Genomic DNA, 17776 nt, shown 5'->3' with positions numbered 1-17776 from the left:
ATATAAGAACTATCTTAGTGCATCGTTTACTTCTTCCTTTCCCGTAAATCAACCATATTATTATATTTACTACTATTACTACTAATACAAACGACAATCGCCTTTGACCTAGCGTTTTCCATAGTAAAGTTGCAGAGCTTTCAAGGACACGCACAGAACGGAATTGAATCATCTATATGCGTATATGGAGTATATACGTGTGTATCCCCGGTAGTCCACTCTGCGCTAATAAAACAGTTTCAAACTTCATGGAAGTATGCCGTTTAGGCCAATGTCATTGAAAAATAGGCTGCACATTTTAGAAACCTTTTTGTGTTCTTTTATCTTACCTTGCTTAAAGTCTTATTCTCAGAGTAGTCTGTAATGCGAACATACGAGCACATTTTGAGACCCGTGAAGGATGTTCCACGCTTGAGAGGAGGATTGATTTTTGTAGGCCAGACTGCATATTGAACCCTCAGGACTTCCGAACCCATTGCTGGATAAGGTGGATGCCGAGCGCACATACATGAGACCTGGGCCTCAAGCGGAACTCGAAGCGGTGACTTGAAACCTGCTTGATTTCCAAAGGTCCACAGTGTTGGTATCTTTGATCAGTGTGAGTTGATCATTACCTAGTGTAACCGAGACATGTACTAGATCAGTACCTATACCACTATAAAAACTAGTGGCAGAGGCGTATCTGGTATTCTTTTTTAATATAAATACTCTGTCTTTTGTGGTAATAGACTAGATATTGCATAAAATGGAGACTGAAAAGTACTCTCTCTAACATACGTTTGCTAGGAAGTAGCTACGTTTATCTAAACCTGTGTTACCTGGCGTCCGTAAAGTGCAACATACTTGAAAAAAATGGCTGTTAGCTATTATATTTCTGATTAATTGCGGCCGATTTATACTTTAGTCCATACGGTATACAATGGGAATAACTTACAAGTTACTTATTTTGAAGCAATAGTTAGACACTGCTCTCTTGACTTTCTTTAGCCACTGAATTCAAGGCGTCTGTCAGCTCGGAATGCGTTCGTCCAATGCTATTTTGTCATGAAAAAAACACTTGACTAGAGTTTTCAGAAGCAGGTTAGTGACACGTAAAAGCAAAGGGTTCAAAGTTCAGCTGTAAAATAGATTTGAGCAAGCAAATTGTTGAATTTTGGATAGTTTCATGGTATAAGAAAATGGGCAACTGCTATATGCAGCCTGATAATGTGAGCTCTAATGTCTTTGTAAAGTTAATTTCAATATTTGTGGTAAGTATGACGTGCTACACTTAAAAGTTATACGATTATACTTGCCACACGACAATGAAAATTTGTTATAAACCTCCCCTTTGTAGAAGACGCTTGTGATGTATTTATAACGGCCATATTCCTAAATAATCTTTAATAATGACCACTAAATGTCACACATAATATTTACAACTTTTAAATAGTCCATACATCATCATTTATAAGGTAAAGATCCTGCTGAACTGAACACAGAAACTAACAACCAATAAACCTTTCTGAAGGCCCATGTACGTTTAGGGACGCTCAAAGACACGCGTATTGTCATCAATCACCGCGCATTGGGTGTGAGTATAGATATTCTACTCATGCGTATTCGAAAACGGTTTCGAAGTCCTTCGAGGCACAGCATCACAGAATTGTATTGTTTATGCATTTTTGCTATTTTAGCTGGTTAATATATTTTAAACTTTACCAAAAGATCAGTATTTATTTACGTTGTTTATAGCCGGCACAGGGCGCCACCACAATACGAAAACTATGTCAAAAGACGGCCAGATTGTTGGTTATTGTTACACTCGTTGAAACGAAAATTAAAGACGACCATTTCAAATAAATGGAGCTAATGAGAAAACACATTAGCTTGGTAGCTTCTGGTCGACAGCCGAGAAGAATATGCCTCGAATATGGCACGAGTAACATTTAGTTTGTCTACGATGTTAACGTACAGCTGGCATGAACCGGAAAAAACGTTTTTCTTGCCGTGGAAATATTGCGTCCCGTCTAAACAACCATCTTAATATAAACGCACCTGTTCGATGCAAACGTACAGAACCAAATACGGCTAACTATGTATTTGTTTTAAGACGGCCCTGTTAGGTTAAGCTGTTCAATGTATAATTATCTACTTGTCAGGCGAAGAAGGCGGTTAATTTTTATTCGCAGTATCCGTTCTATCATGTACTTCGTCATGACATATATAATAATGAAATAATAAAATACTCTAGATCTTTCTTGTGTGTACAATATCCGTTTGGTTGAAGAAGTGATATAATTTTTGTTCAATCCTATTTGAAGACCCAACTGAAGTTAACATCAATAAAAATCAATTTATAATTGGTCCACAAAGTCGCTGACCACTATTTTTGAGACATGGAAGTTATTCTTTGTAATCCAAACCTCTAAAAAAAATTCGGATAAAAAAAATTATATTTGTTTACCCAAAGCCTTCAAACATCGCGTGCTAATTTGGCTCGTATGCAAGCATTTCATTGCTCAGCTGCTTACTAGAGAAGCAGACAATAACCTTTGAAATGTATTCACGCCAATTCCATAAGTCACCAGAAGCACGCTGCAAGCATCCTTCACGATTTTTTCATCTCTATGTAATGTAAGTTCTAACAGTTTCTCCTGACCGCTTTATCCTTAGCACACTCTCGCCAAGCCCCTCTCAAAGGCAGAGTGAACCGCTGCAAAGCAAAGCTTCTTCGGGCTATTTCCTGCGTCATCAACGTAAGTGAGCTAGTACTTTGAGTTAAGGTTGCCCAGATGTATCCTAAGGCCAACCCGCTGATATAACCGGCATCTTAGTTAGTGCCGGCTATCGATTCCTCCTTCACTAGCCATCAGGAACAGACAGAGCTCTGTACCATACAGCTCCCAAACGTGCCTACTACCCAAAGTAACAAAAGCTAGTCCAATGATTGTTTGGATGGAACCTGCTTTCGAGGGATGTCCTCCCACTTCTGCCTACCTCATATCACAGAAGGTGGAAGGCCGAACCTTGGCCATCTATCGAAATCTGAATTGGAATATGTAATAAGATATACTAGCTAACTGATACTGTTGTATTTGCAGATATCTGAAGTGACGATTTATAGATTCAATGCAATTGGAAGATATGAGATACGCATACTCCCACAATATGGTAAACTTTTATCTGTGTGTAATTTATGGAGCGGTGTCTGCGAGTGCATACAGGAAAGAAAACGCATACAACAACGCTGCAGGTTGGTATTACGACGCCCTTGCAATAAAGATTTTCTAACGTACTTGACCAAAAATGAAAACTATAAAATTTGTTTCGATTTAGATAAAATATGCATAAAAACGGCATGTATGTTGTAAAATACATGCCGTTATGGTGAGTTTTGGTCATGTTAACAAGTTCAATCAATCATATGTGCGTATGTAGAACGTACATACGGGACGAGATAATTGAAATATGTTTTTTTTTTAGATCATGCGCATTCTACTATGAAAATTTCTGCTTTAGCGTATTTCATGAAGCCAGCTTCATGAATTGTTTTGCGCGTACCTTTTCATAGCTTACAAATAGTCACACATATTAGCATGTACATCATTATCTTATATGACAAAAAATCTTCCAATTCAGATGGTGAAATAAATTAATTACCGCTGAAGAAGGTAATAAGCCCTGACCACAGACTGGAGCAGTTAGTTAGCTTTACCCCGTAGTATGAAGTTTTATCCGGTTATGCAATGTTTGAAATTGTACTAAAGAAGCAACGAACTGACACAGTAGATGGCGCATAGATGTTCTAGCTGTTATAAGTCCGCAGTGCCGTAAGGCCGTCATTTGTCCAACTTAGGAACTTATGCAGATTGGTTGAACTTTGAAACACTCATATCTAAAGTATGTTTTGATCCTCGACGGTGTCTACAATCGTTAGCGTACACTGGGGCAGTTCGACAGGAAAGGAACACGCAAGACAAATGGTCTTGGTAGGTCAATGTGCTAAGCAAACAATCGATCATCTTACCCACCTTGTTAATTATCTGTCTTAGTAATACAACAGAGGCACTGAAATTTTGATTGGATTTGTAAATAGGACATAATTACATATTAGAAAACTTCAGCCAAATTTTTCATGTTAACCTGATGCGATCCCTGTGGTACAGTGGAAAGATGCGGTGCTACTACCACGCCTATAGTAGTAAAATAACTCGGAATATGTTGGCTTCCTAAATACGAGTTCCTTAGGTCCTATGCTACGCTTCCTAACAAAAGCTTGAATAGCAAATGTAGTCACGCCATTTTGCGATTGCCAGAAGCAATCAGGACCAAACGGGCAATGACTGAGCAGGGCTAACGGTTCCAGCGTAGAGTAAAAGTGTTGTGACTGATATCTGTAGATACGAGTCATCTTACCAGAAGCCAATAGTTGCTATAACTTACTTATAAATCACAAATTAATTTTAAAAACCTAATCAGTAACACAACCCGTTTGGCCCTGTACCAGATCTTTACCGACACATTAGTCCTGAACACGTCAGCTACTCTATATCGCTAAATACCAAACAGTCAGTTTCAGTTGCCTGCTTTGAGTTTACTCGCTTCAAAATCGTTTAGGTTAAGTTTAGATTGTGATCTTCAAAATAGTAATAAATACTAGTATACCAAAGAGAGAACACACGACAGCTATGTGCTTAGAGACAAAAAGAGGTGGCACTTCTTACAGAGTCCTTAAGGTTCGGCAACCTTACGGGTAAAGCACGACAGGCGACTATGGTACAGTAAGTAGCCGAGGCCACACTGTATCATAAAATAGCTGACGATCGTCGCGACGGTTCTTGCAATGTTGTTGATCTTCATCTCTGGCCTAGGCGAAACATCAAGACCGACGAGGACGATGTTACGACATGTGGACCAAGATTCATTAAAAGTTCTTCTTATCATTAAAGGGCTTGTTGGCCGGATGACATTATTCATCGTCCGCCACAGTGTATATGGACACTCATGGCTTTGCTGACAACTTGCTGAAAAAGCCTGGGTTTCGGGGGAAAGCGAGGAAAGTTATTAAGGTAGTATGCCTATTGCTTGATAATGCTGCAATCATTTAGTTCACAAAAGATGGGTGTTTCGAGAAAAAAGGACGTCACAGAGTTTTCAAAGAGACGAGCGAGTTTTGGAGGAACGGGTCTCCTCCGTTATTACTAGTGAAGCAAGGGGCGAGGTAAATGGCAATGGAAAACGTGAGCGAAACACAGTTTGGTAATATAACATTTTTAAATGTGATATATTGAAAGTTTATATTACAGAGTGATTTAGGCAAAGTTAAATAGGGTCGACTATGAAATGGGTTATTAAATTGGCAATGTAGCAGCCTTTTTGATCACGTATTCCTTACTGATCTCAAAGGGGTATTCTTGCAAGATTTGTTACCAAGAAAATAGAGTAAAAACCATACAGCTAACGAAATAGCTGGCACTTTTGTAAAGTATGAAAAATAATATATAATTTTCCAAACTGCTGCTAGACGGATGCTGCTAAACAAATTTATAGCTTAGTTACCTATAAATATAGTCATATGATGGGCTAATCACGTGTTTGAGGAAATACATGTTTAGAGCTTACGCATCTGTATGAGCACGCATATGCCTATTTACGGTCTGCGCTAAGCATTGTAATGTTTATAATGCGATATTAATATGATCCATCCTGAATGATGGATCTTCAACTAGTAGCAGCTAGCGGTAAGACTTCCGTTAGTGGTAAAGTAACTAGATTGATAGATGGACAGTTAAGTATTTTCGCGTAAATGAAAAAACTTTTGCTTCCCCTTTTAGTGGACTCTAAAATAAGATTCCGTGTGTTCGCAGTGAAGCAATTTTAGCAAAGTTCCATTATTACAGCTTGCAATGTTTTCTGTCTATATCGCTATTCCGTTAGATATTCTGGCAAGTTCTTTTCATCGAATACACCCGTCGGACTTTCCTCTTCGCTGGTAAACATTGTAGTTGGCATTCAAACAGGTCACGTATCGCAAGCCTCTACAGGGTCCTATTCATATCGAATGCAGAAGCCCTTCTACTTCTAACGACACCTTTCTGCTCTGCTATTTACCTTCTGGTTCGTTCTCATTTTCGCAGTTTCTACAGCATCACCCATTGATCGACGAAGGGAGAAAACGTAGCGGATGATAGTTACACCAAAATCTGTAGCCGACATCCGCATCGTGGATACGAATGACACCATTAAAACAAGCAAAAGAAAATGCTCCAGTTATTCTAGTGCTTCGTTGGGTGAGACACTGTGTCTGGATCTAAACTGTCAATGATCACACACGTTGCATGTACATTGTTACCAAATGAAACGATGGCGAATGATAAGGAAGGCCTACATTAGCCCACTATACCCTGCTTCTTTATGGCCCTCTGTCTACTCCTCTTTTTCAACAACTTAGTCGGCTTCGATTTGCATCGCTGTTATTACTGCCCCCGTCTACTTCGCTGGTTGTTACCTGTCCCTCGCATGCCCCGATATTCCCTATTCGCTTCTATTCCGTCTTTGCCGCCACATGACATCCGTCTCCCTGGCCTTGTTTTTTTTTTCGTTTTCCGCACGTGTGACTCCTCGTGCAACGGTGCGTAACCTCGTTTACACATGCTCGTACACACGCCCTTGCTCAACTCGATCGTGACGAAGGCATTAATGGTTGTGACCGTCACTATCGGTACAGCCTGTGTCGTGTGCCTTTCCCCCAAACGTTGCTTAGTCATCGTATTACAGACAGGTACTTATGCACGCTCTCATTTATCGGCGTGCCGTTTGTCGAATGTTCAATAACTCTCCCACACATGAATCGTTGCACTTTTGGTTTCCTTTCCCGGGGACCGCCAATGTTCCTTTAAGGAATCAGCCATCGACCACCGATTGCAGACTCGTAGGCTACAAGTATTCGCTGCCCCATATATGCCCGTCCTGCCATCCTGCTCGTTTCTGGTTATTTGGCCTCTGACGACATTCATGGTGACAGCCACGACAGCATACGTTGCCTTAGCGACCTGTGTCGATCGGTAGTTGTGCGAAGACGCTAAGGAAACACGTTTACATTGTTTTTATTAGAGTCTCTGTCACGCCTCATCGGCCATATCCGTTGTTCGACGGCATTCAACGCCACCGCAAGACAAGAAAAAGGCCACAAACGAGCCTCAGTCGAAAGCGCCGAATGACTAGGGAAGACTCTGCTAGCTAAGCCGCGCCATCCGGTCGCCCATTCACCCTCTACGCGGTCAGCGAACTACGGAGCAGTTGCGACTTTGGTGTATCGCTATGCTTATACCCAGTGAATATAGATTTACGTAAGCTAACTTAGGGGATCGAAAAAGTAAGGGCATTGTCAACAAATCACTAGTAGCGGCGTCTTACACCGTCGTCGTTTCAGGAGTAGAGAAGCAATGAAGACTGTACGAAAGCTGTTCGATTGTAGGAATCATGAAAATATTGAGTGTTGGTTTTTGGCAAGACCGTTCCTTTTTGAGTCAATGCTGTGTACCTATAGTACATTTGAGGGCTAAAACGATAATACGTGCCAGCCAGAACTCTTGTGTGACGCGGCACGTTTTGCGATGGAACGCTCTGCCAGCTCGTCCTATATAATAGTTAAACGGGTATCATTGGGTCGCTTCATGGCTGCCACGCTAAGTTTACATCGTTTACTGTTTGTTACGATTCGAGTAAAGGATTAGCAGAATGGAACGTAAAATTTGTATGCGATAGTTTTATGCGTAGAGCTTTATTTACACCTAGTTTACGATATTATTGTCTCGTACTCGATTGTTTACGGTTTAACTAAAAGGTTTGTACTTATTAACCTTATATAAACTTTTTTTGCACCTAATACTCCTTAGGAACATTTGAAAAATAACGTGTTGATTAAAATTACCGTAGCCTCTAAAGGTTATACCGATAGGTGGAACATACCAGTGAGACGGCAAGTGGGTTAAGAAACAGATTAGAGATTACTCAGTAAATGTTTATAATTTGAGGTTTCTAAAAGATTTTAGAGCCCGAAGGCTACGAAGCACTTCAAAGAAAAAATTTAAATGGAAGAAGCAAAGTAGAGTCTTGATCTTTGGTCGTTTCATAGCAACAAAAACACTGACAATCGACTAGTCAATTGGTCTCCATAGAAATTTGGCGGGGGGTCGTAGATTGAATTGATACGAAAGTAGTTCCAGTCGACTGTGTTCGCTAACCGATGAAAACCGTACGTAACGGCCAACGATTTTTGGAAGAAATGCATTTCAGTAGCTCCAACGGATAAAACAGCGATTCTAGATTAGTAGCAACTGTCTAGTATAAGTATTCAAACTAAAGCGAAAAGAGCAGATAAATAGGACCTGTGTAAACATTTTACTCGTTATACAGAGAGATACTTAATATAATGTTTCGTTTTAAAGCTCAGTAGATCAGTGATATTGAATAGCTGATGTACAGACCTAGATGTATAGACCTTATTCATAAAGGCAGGAACTCGTGTAAATAGCGAATACTGTTTCATCCACAAAACACTGCCAGGGTCTTATTTAACTCCACACGGCAGGCAAATCGGCGCCTGACTCCCTGAAAAATTCATTATGTAATGCCCCTTCAGCAAGCTTCTCGATAAAGCTACAACTTCATCCAGGGATAATCGTTTACAAGCTTCGGATGTTACATGCGTAACGAGAACTTCAAAGCAGAGCTCTTAAAGACCCCATCGGGTTCATTTAGGACCATCAAAGATCCTGAATGTGCTCAAAGGGTACTGAATTAAACTGGTCGAACATTGATTGGAAGAGACTAAATATCGCATACACGTAAGGAGCTTTGTTCGCCTTTAAAGAAGAAGCGAAGCATAATGCTAAATAAAAATAGAATAACGGTGTATTACGATGAAGGTTCGCAAGGTCGAGTAAACATGCATTGTTGTATCTACCGATCTCTTTGAATCTAAATGGACTCGTTATGTTGTGCCGTACATAAGTCGGCAGTGACAATTTTTTGTGGTTTATTTGTCTGGGATGTCCGACTTGCGCTTCGTACAACCACGAGGTGTATAGCAAACCCAGTATTTTGGATACATTTCTTCGAGCCGCTTCTAACAGTTAGCTCGCAGAAGTTAACGCAGGAGCAATAGCCAAAGTTACTATAAGATCCTCATCAACTTTTGCTGTTATCATTTTATTAAGATTCTTCGAAGCTATTCGTAGACTTAGAAATAGTTCCTTGGTTGTAACATTAGATCAAACATGACTATGTATGCGCAATGGTACTTGATGTCTGCAGATCAATGCTCACTACGTACCAACTTTAAATTGCACAATCCACTCTACTGAGACCATGCCCACCTTTTTATCCTCATCACTAGCCCATCTGAGCAGTAAGTTTCCACATGAAAACCTATAAACGGCACTCCAATCTTGGTAACCCGAAAAATTTGTTCAGGAGTTTCGTCGGAAACTGCTTCTTGAAACAGCCGAGCAAAACGGATTGCTTTTTCGTTAGAGATAATTGTTGACGATTACTCTTCGAATGCAGTGGCTTTTTAGCATTCTCTCCATTCTGTTCTACTACGCTTAGGCCAAAGTTTAAAACCGTCTCTGCCAGCAACGCCTATCTTCGGAATGAGTGCGGAATGAAATGGAGCCTAAGGTTAAGACTGAGGTTAGAGGGATGATGGCTCCATCTGTTTTCCCCGAAACGTAGTAAGTTGCTCGAGGTGAAGGAAGCGATCTGCTCTCTTCGTAGTAGTAAAACGAGTGGCAGAAGTTAAGCCAGTAAAATCAGCTAATGGGCTAGGGATAAAATAGTGATAGAGCGTTGCACGTGTAAAAGGGAAAGTCGAATTGCCCAATGACAGGACCGGAATACAGGACTTTCATAGCCATATAGCGACACATGACTACAGATACCGCAGTTCAGTTATGCGGAAACGAAATAACAAGTGGGGGTACATACGCGTGCGTGTCGGTGCGTACCAAATCTTCGACTTGCAATTAAGAGAACGATTACTCGGCGTATGTGCTTTCAATGCAGCTTTCTATTGAGCCTGTTGAGATTTTTTTAGTTCATTATTTCTTGTAGCGAGGCGACGAAGTCTCACCCAAAGATCTAAGGGTAAGGTCTGACTTTATAGAATCGACCGAGTAGTTTCACACATGAGGTGTCGTTACTTATGTTATAGTTATATATTGACCGACACGGCGCTGAAAATTACTAGTATTATTTTTCCTTACATTTATCATTTAGATCATCAGCTCTATTTAGTTAAATTAGCCGTAAATTTATAGCAATTGTACGGGTATAATACATATTATTAATTGTTTACGCCACGTTTAAAATAAGCAATAGTAAACCTCCGTAACAGTACACGTACAATACATCGTTATGAGTGTATCGCTTATTGCACTGCTAAAAATCAACAGATGTCTACGTTATCTCCTATAGCGAAATCGCCTTAAGAGCTTTTCCTTGGAAGGACATGGGAAGAGTTGTAACATTTAGTTTTGTGGTGTCGTTATTTAAATAGTTTATCCAATAGCAGACTCATTAATAATTATGGTTTTCCTTCGGGTAAGGAAGTAAAGCTCATTTATTATCTAGTTATTTTTTGCATCCTTCTCTGCTACGTTTTGTGGCAATTTGTGCAAAAGAAAAGTTACTTCTCATTCCAACTTGTACTCGACCGCAGTATTCGAACACACAGACAGACATACATCTAAACGAACGGTTCGGCTTCTGAGACGTGAATGTATGTATTCATTCACGCGCCCGTACACCGTCTTTTGAGAGAAAAGTTTTCGGCGTATCGAGAGACGCCGCTAACGCACTGAGCAAGAAAAAGCCATACGAGGCTGCACGTTCAGCTACGGCGCTAAGATGCAAGTGGGGCCGACCTAAGGAGCGTCCATGCAGAAGGTCAAAAAGATTTATCGCTTCCACAGGCTATTACGACCAAGTTCTTTGGCGTAAGAGGTGGCAGCGACCGTGGTCGGTAGATATGAACGTTCGATACGCTCATTGAACTATTAAATTTCTTTGATGGTCGCGTACACATAGTCAGGGAATGAATGTTCTAGACTGCAATAAGATGAACTGCTCGAAAGTTTTCTAACATTCTATCTATCTACGAAAGTAATCTATGCGACCGAATCTGATATTACTACTGTATTTTTATGGGTCATAACATCAGATACTGAAATTTGTGGCGGCTGCAATCTCGTCGTCATTCTCGTTGCTAAAAGTCATTGATTTATTATTTAATGCTAACAAGGACGTTGTGGGTAGGTTTTGAAGAGCTTGAAATTTGACATAATTGCTTTGTTTGGTATGATGCGTAACTAGAAAAATGTTTTTACTAGAAAACATGTTTGTGGAAAAGTAAAATGACGAAGAACCCATATGCGTGGTATCTGAAATCGCTTTTTTAGTATTTAGTTTATGGGATTTTTCGGTAAAACGTTTGCCATGTTGTTTATCCCGTTGAGACATAATCGTCGTGTTCTAGAAAGTATTTCATGCTTACAATATTGTGTTTTTTAATTAGGCATAAGGAGTCACGTTTGATCTATACCGACCACCAACATAAGCGCAGCTGGTACAGTTACCATACCTATCAATTATTTGCCTTGTCGTTTTGTCCTAGACAAACTGTGCTTGAAAACGAGGACTAATGTTCAGCATTTCCGTAACGTCATAATAATAATAAACCTTAAGTTAACAAGTCGTTGAAGCGACACAGGCTTATCAAAGCGAAAGAAACGCATGTGGCCTTTGCTCTTATAAAGAGTTTAGCATAGATTTAAAGTACACTGAATAGACCTTTGCTTATCTGCTAATTATTCCCGTAGTGAACAAAACAACGCAAAAACATAAGTGTCCCAGTACCTAGCGATGCAGGCTGTCGATAGGGTTACGGCGTTCGATCCAACAAGGACAGCGGCATTTCGGAAACGCCTACGACTTTAACGGGTTCGTTATTTGGCAGTCACGGTGTCGCCGCTTAGCACTGGTAGCACCAATCGAACTTCATGCTTATAAGTTACCAATATATATATATTTTTGTATGTCTGTGTGTCCTGTTTACCTACTCAAGTTCGAGTCCGGGTTCGTCTAGTATGGAGACATAACCGTGTGAAGCAGTGCTTAATGACAATACTAGACGTAAAATTCGACACAGCCTTACGCCACGGTGACAACAATAACTTCCTAACAATCATATTTCATTAAAGACCAATGAAACCGACAAACGACTTGTGGATCGTTTACGTACTAAGCAAAACCGACAGCTTGCATTTTTTTGGCATTTACGGAATATGCCAGCGTTAATGCAAATGAATACTACTCAATTTTGAAGCAAACAGATGTAAACTCGAATTAATAGGTTGTTTTTATTAGCAACCATGTTTGTTTTCTAACATGTAATATCGGAAACGTTCGAGTACAACGAGACCCTTGGGTTGGGCATTTGATGAACTTTTCCTCATCATATTAAAAAGAAGTGTTCGACTGTTATCATTATCCATTTAATATGATACGTGATTCAAACATTATAGGATAAAGAAGCCTAATAGAGTAATTGTATTGTGCATTGTGCCCATCAAACTTGAACACCATCGAAAATATATGTCGGTCAAATGTCTTTTTATGTCAACAAAACATAAAAGTGTTTATCCGTACTATCTAGCATTAGAACTGAAATAGACGGTCGCCGATAGCTGATGATGGCTGGTCAAACCCATCATTTTCAGTTGCGAATTAAGTCAGGCCACAACGACAAAGGCATCGAGGTCACTCACTTGGACTCGGACTCTGTTCTTCACGTTGCTACGCTTTCGTCAAGCGCGCGTTATAATTAAGATCCTTGAATCTAGACACTATTTTTGAGGTAAGAACGCGGCGACTGTGTGACAGATCGATATCTCTGCCGAGCGCACGGTTTACTCACACGTTGATGCTTTCTCAATCACCTTCAAAATATCCGTCTCTGTGACTCTTTGCGGAGGTTGGTGTGTGTGTGTACAACGAAACAACAATGACCACCGCAGCCACGACCAGGCCAAAGCAAATTTTAAAAATTCTCTTTCTCGTCAACCGACGCTTCTTCTCTCAATACTGTCGTCACCCTTTTAATGCAGCTGCGTGCACCCTCCCAGTTGTCCGCCATGGTGACACACAGGAAAAGAATCACCTTAATTAATGATGAAAAAGCCATTTGTCCATTATGCTCCCGCTGAACTACTCGCTTCCCTGTAACCACTATTGCTACTGGCTGATGCCCGCAAGCGTTTGTACGCGCTTCCTGCCTTTACTGGTGGGCTTCTTTCGACCTCGTTATTTAGGTTGTAGGAAGGCAGGGAGTTAGAAATGAAGGGGCCTTCTTCCAGAACCGCCACAGAAATGCCTGAAAGTGTCCTAGGGCTAAGGGGCTTTTGTACCACGACTTAGCGTAGCTTACACTGACCCAGAATTCACTGATCCAATGCATGACGTCTGGTCGAGGCACAGTCACGAGAAGCGACTAATAACCGTCAAGAAGAGGGGTACCGGTACAGCACCCCTATTTTGGCCCTATCCTATCATCAACGTCAGCGCAACATGTCTTTGTTATGATGATCATTACTAGTAGTGCGCTGATGCTGATGATTTCTGCTGGAAGAAAAAGAGGAGCACCACAAAGGAGGCCAAGCTGGTGAGCGGCAGCTGGAGTCGAGGCCGGAGGCCTGGCAGGGAACACGCGAACTAAAGGGCGGTGCAAGCATGGAACAATAGAAGATGGACCTTGGGGAAATGATATTGGTATTCGACAATAGCTCGAATAAGGACAAGATCGCTGGGCGGTGCCAGTAATCGTTATAGCATTGGGGGTAAGGAAGGATATTATTAGTTGAGTTAATATGAGAAGCATAGGAAAGCAACTGAAGGAGAAATATTGAGGATAAAAAAAGAAGAAAATAGCTGAAGTGTGAAAGCGCTCAAGGGAGACTAATAACCACAACTTATCATACCGCTGGCTCGTTAGTAGGACCTTGCGTCAGAGTGTTTGTTAAAGCGGCACCAATGGTTGCGATCTCAGTCCTTCTTTTCTTTTGGCAAGCGACTAGCGCAGGGGATCGGTACTTCGCGCTGCATTACGCGGTGCCTACTACGTCGGAAGTTTTACGGAAGGGACGGAAAAAAGGAAGGAGGCTGTCTTCTGCATGATTAGTTAGTCAGAGTATCCAACAGGCCCTTTCCTCCTTAGAAGTTCATTGAAGGCTAAACGCTGACCAATGATTAGGTTGGCCAATCTGAAGAAGATTTTACATGACCCTGGTATAGCTGCAACAGTCGACAAATATGCTTGGACTTCCTCTAGGAACGAAAACATCGATTTCTGTTCAACAGATGATGAATGAGCTGAAAAAGCGCTAAACAGGGAAGCCTACAACCGTAAACAGAAAGCAGGCCAAATGCCTAACGGTAAGACCTTAACTAAAGGCACTTACCATTATCAACCAATTCCCAATGGCATCTCTCTCTCTCTCTCTCTCTCTCTCTCTCTCTCTCTGTCTAGTAAAGTAAATAACTGTGGCAGAAGGATGATCATCTTCAAAATGTTTGGCACACCTTGTTAGTATGTTACATTTCTTTAGTGGTAAGTTTTAAATATACACCATTACAACTAATTTAAGCTTTTTGCCCTATTATCTTCTAAATGCATCAATGTTTTTGTAAGCCGGTCCTAATATCTCAACATACATACCCCCAAGAGCGTCATATTGCTTTATAATTTAAGGTGATTCAATAAGGCAATTTTATTTTTGGCCGGATAGGCCGTTTAAATCGGTTTCCTACGGCGATAATGGCTTATTTAAGCACCTGCCCTTATAACTAGCCCTAGAGTTATAAACCCTTTCGGCCCTTGTTTTAATAGACTAGCGTCGATCAAACACTTGCAATTGTAGAATTGTGTACCTATAGGGACGTTTATTTAAACCATTTGTTTTGCATTAAACATAGATTTAAACCAATGAGAATTTTCATGTAGCATTAGAATTAAATGAAACAGCGAAATTTTTTTAATTCAGAAATCAAAGTACAGTCACGTAATAGGTAGATAATTACATTAGGCCTTATAAATGGCGCATATTAAATCTGTACTTAGCATACCGGACGCCGGCGTTTCGAAAACCGTGCTTCAACATTCACAGCTTGAATCTGGACCGTGTTTTATCGATCGGCGCTGTTCGTATTGTTGGGCATTAAACGAATCCGCGCGTTGTAAACTGCCGATGACTATAAATACATAAGAGCGTATAGTCTTTTGAATTATTACGAGATATTGACCGTGCTAAGTACTTCCTTACAAACGCTATAAAAGAAAACAGAAAGCGCATATATCGCTGCAGTTTACTTCAGTATCATAGTATTTTGGAGTCAACGCTGAGAAGTGTCATCGTTGAGGAAGATGCTTTTTTTCAAACACTGAATTTATATAGTATCAGTCATAAAATCCATGAAGTGGTATCTGAGACTCGGCATCTGTTAGGATTTCTTTATCGCGGAATCCGTCGTTTTCATAATGCAAGCTAAGATTAACTGAGTTAGTTAGCATACGCCCCTTGGGGCATCGATTATTCGTTGTAGAAATAACGGAAGTAATCTTAACACCTGTATTTAGATGTGCAGGCCAACGCAAAAATTCGACTGATTTTAAGCATTCATATATGTACATTTCTTTTGGCATTCAACATATTTACAGAAACAACTGCAGTGTTGATTTATCAAAATCGTCCAGGTAGACAGTTAAGTTTTTCACAGTTTACTAGGTATTTTTAAACTTAAACTTACGGAAATTTTGAGTCCCTTAGCGGGGGCGATAAGAGCGATTATTTTATTGTCGTCTTAGACAGGGCATCTTAGGTTTAAGCACGGGAGTTATACCTCTTGTAAGTAATGAAAATATACTAAGCGCATAGACAGGTAATGGCTAACAGGAACCATTGTACGCACGCTGCCAATCACTTCGAAAGGATTAGGAATGAGAGCTGCTGCTACGTCTACGCTATTTACTGATAGCGAGTCAAGAATAGCTTACCAAGTGACCTCATCGTTTCGGAGTACTTGCAATTTACTATAGACACTAAATACAATATTCCTTCTAGTTAGTACTCTGCCACTGCACAGGCTGTGTAATTGATCCCCCCCTGCTGCAAGCTCGATTTATCGGCTCCCAACCTGCCCTAGAAGCTAGAGTTTTGCCGAGAGTATTCTATCGTTATAAATAAGTAGACGATTGTTTTATATTAAATACTATTTATTCAAATCCAGTGATACATTTACTCTGAATTAAAACAATTACTTATCCTTACTTATTATATAATAATAATCCTCATAATAAAATTAATGTAATAATATTAACTTATCCTCCTTGTTATTATATCTAATGACTGACATCTCACCTCGCTTTAGCTCTCATAGTTGCGTGTGTTGTTGGGCCACATGAACCCATGCGGTCGCTGTTTTTTTGTTTGTGCTCATTAGAGACCGGTGAATTTGCCGTACGTATGTTTCCGTACGATATCGGGACTTAAAGTATGTAATAGTTTCAACCACACGACCTCGCAAAGCGCCATGTATTTCTTTGTAGGACACTTCACGCCGTAGAATTAGCCGCAGCTTGGCCATTGCGTGTTGATGAGGCATCGAACCTGGACAAGATCCTTGCCCCGTTTTTAATGGCTTCGTTTTCACCTCGGGAGGTTATGGTTTAACTATCAACCCCACTCTCATCAACAGATACGATTGATACTATGTTGCGGCGATCATATGCCGCCTGATTTAATATATTTAAAGTAAAAACGCCGGTTATCAGGTATCGGCGTGTTCGAGGCATAGCTTAAGAAAGCGTTACCTAATTCACTTCTTCACTCTGCCTGTTATTCTTTGATATTAGACATCAGCGCCAGGATCGCTGACCTTCGGTTGGCGTCGATCGCAAGCAAAATATATGCGAAAGGCTTTGAATCAACCTTGCGGCCTCTCATGACATCATAATCCTATAAGCTCTAGCACAGGCGTCGGTCAACGACCCGCTCTCGTTACCCTCTGATCATTTACTCCTAGAGGACCTTGGGCCCTACGTGCATTTACTGAGGGTTCATTCAGTACTCTTCTTCGACCTGGAATCTCGTTGTTGTCTTTCTATTTATTCGTCCTGTTGTTGATGGTGGTGGTAGCGCTGATCTGGTTATTGGACCAAAAGTACAAAATACAATTATACCTGAGCAAGGTACTTATTAATATACTCGTAACACTCGTCTTTTTTTTTCTCATGTTTTTTATGAACTTTTCCATCTATTGCCGTTTTTTTATTTTTTCCCGTGTCTACCAGCAAACAATTGTATCATTCAGCAAACGCACTTACATGCACATAGTAAACGCATATTTTTTTTTCTGACCATTATTACTCGTAGAATATGATCATTAAAGGATCAATGCTCTCATTCCAGTTGGGCAAAGAACAATTAATTTTGTAGTACCCATAATAATAATAACTATTATTATCGGTACGCTGTGTGTTCTGTTTTAGAAGCTGTGTATATTTTGTGTTATAGTAAGTAATGTGTTTCTCTTGGTCGTTGTCATAATTTGGCCCGTGTCGCTCAAAGCCTACCAACATGCGTTAGGCTGCATTAGCAGCAATTCAGGTAGGCCCCAATGACCACGCCTTGTTTTTCTCTGCCTTAATAATGGTGATAATCTCGTACCGAAATTTGCT

The 17776-nt window shown here is 40.5% G+C and overlaps 1 long non-coding RNA gene across 3 annotated transcripts in view; it reads right to left on the bottom strand.

Moving 5' to 3' along the window:
• The window catches only part of LOC111262056 (uncharacterized), a 21914-nt gene extending 5906 nt beyond the window's left edge, over positions 1-16008 (bottom strand). Inside the window, exons 1-3 of one of the 3 annotated variants that reach the window (XR_015311796.1) lie at positions 15847-16008; positions 15166-15291; positions 330-553 (exon numbers count right to left, since the gene is read on the bottom strand). This is a non-coding gene — a long non-coding RNA (uncharacterized LOC111262056). Of the gene's footprint in view, positions 1-329; positions 554-12812; positions 13542-15165; positions 15292-15846 lie in introns of those variants that run through there. The other 2 variants (XR_002681367.2, XR_002681368.2) reach the window with 2 other exon arrangements.
• Between the last annotated feature and the right edge of the window lie 1768 nt (positions 16009-17776).

Source organism: Varroa jacobsoni, unplaced genomic scaffold (assembly GCF_002532875.2).
Source record: "Varroa jacobsoni isolate VJ856 unplaced genomic scaffold, vjacob_1.0 scaffold_625, whole genome shotgun sequence".
Classification (NCBI taxonomy): Eukaryota; Metazoa; Arthropoda; class Arachnida; order Mesostigmata; family Varroidae; genus Varroa; species Varroa jacobsoni.
This window is presented reverse-complemented; position numbering and strand designations above follow the sequence as displayed.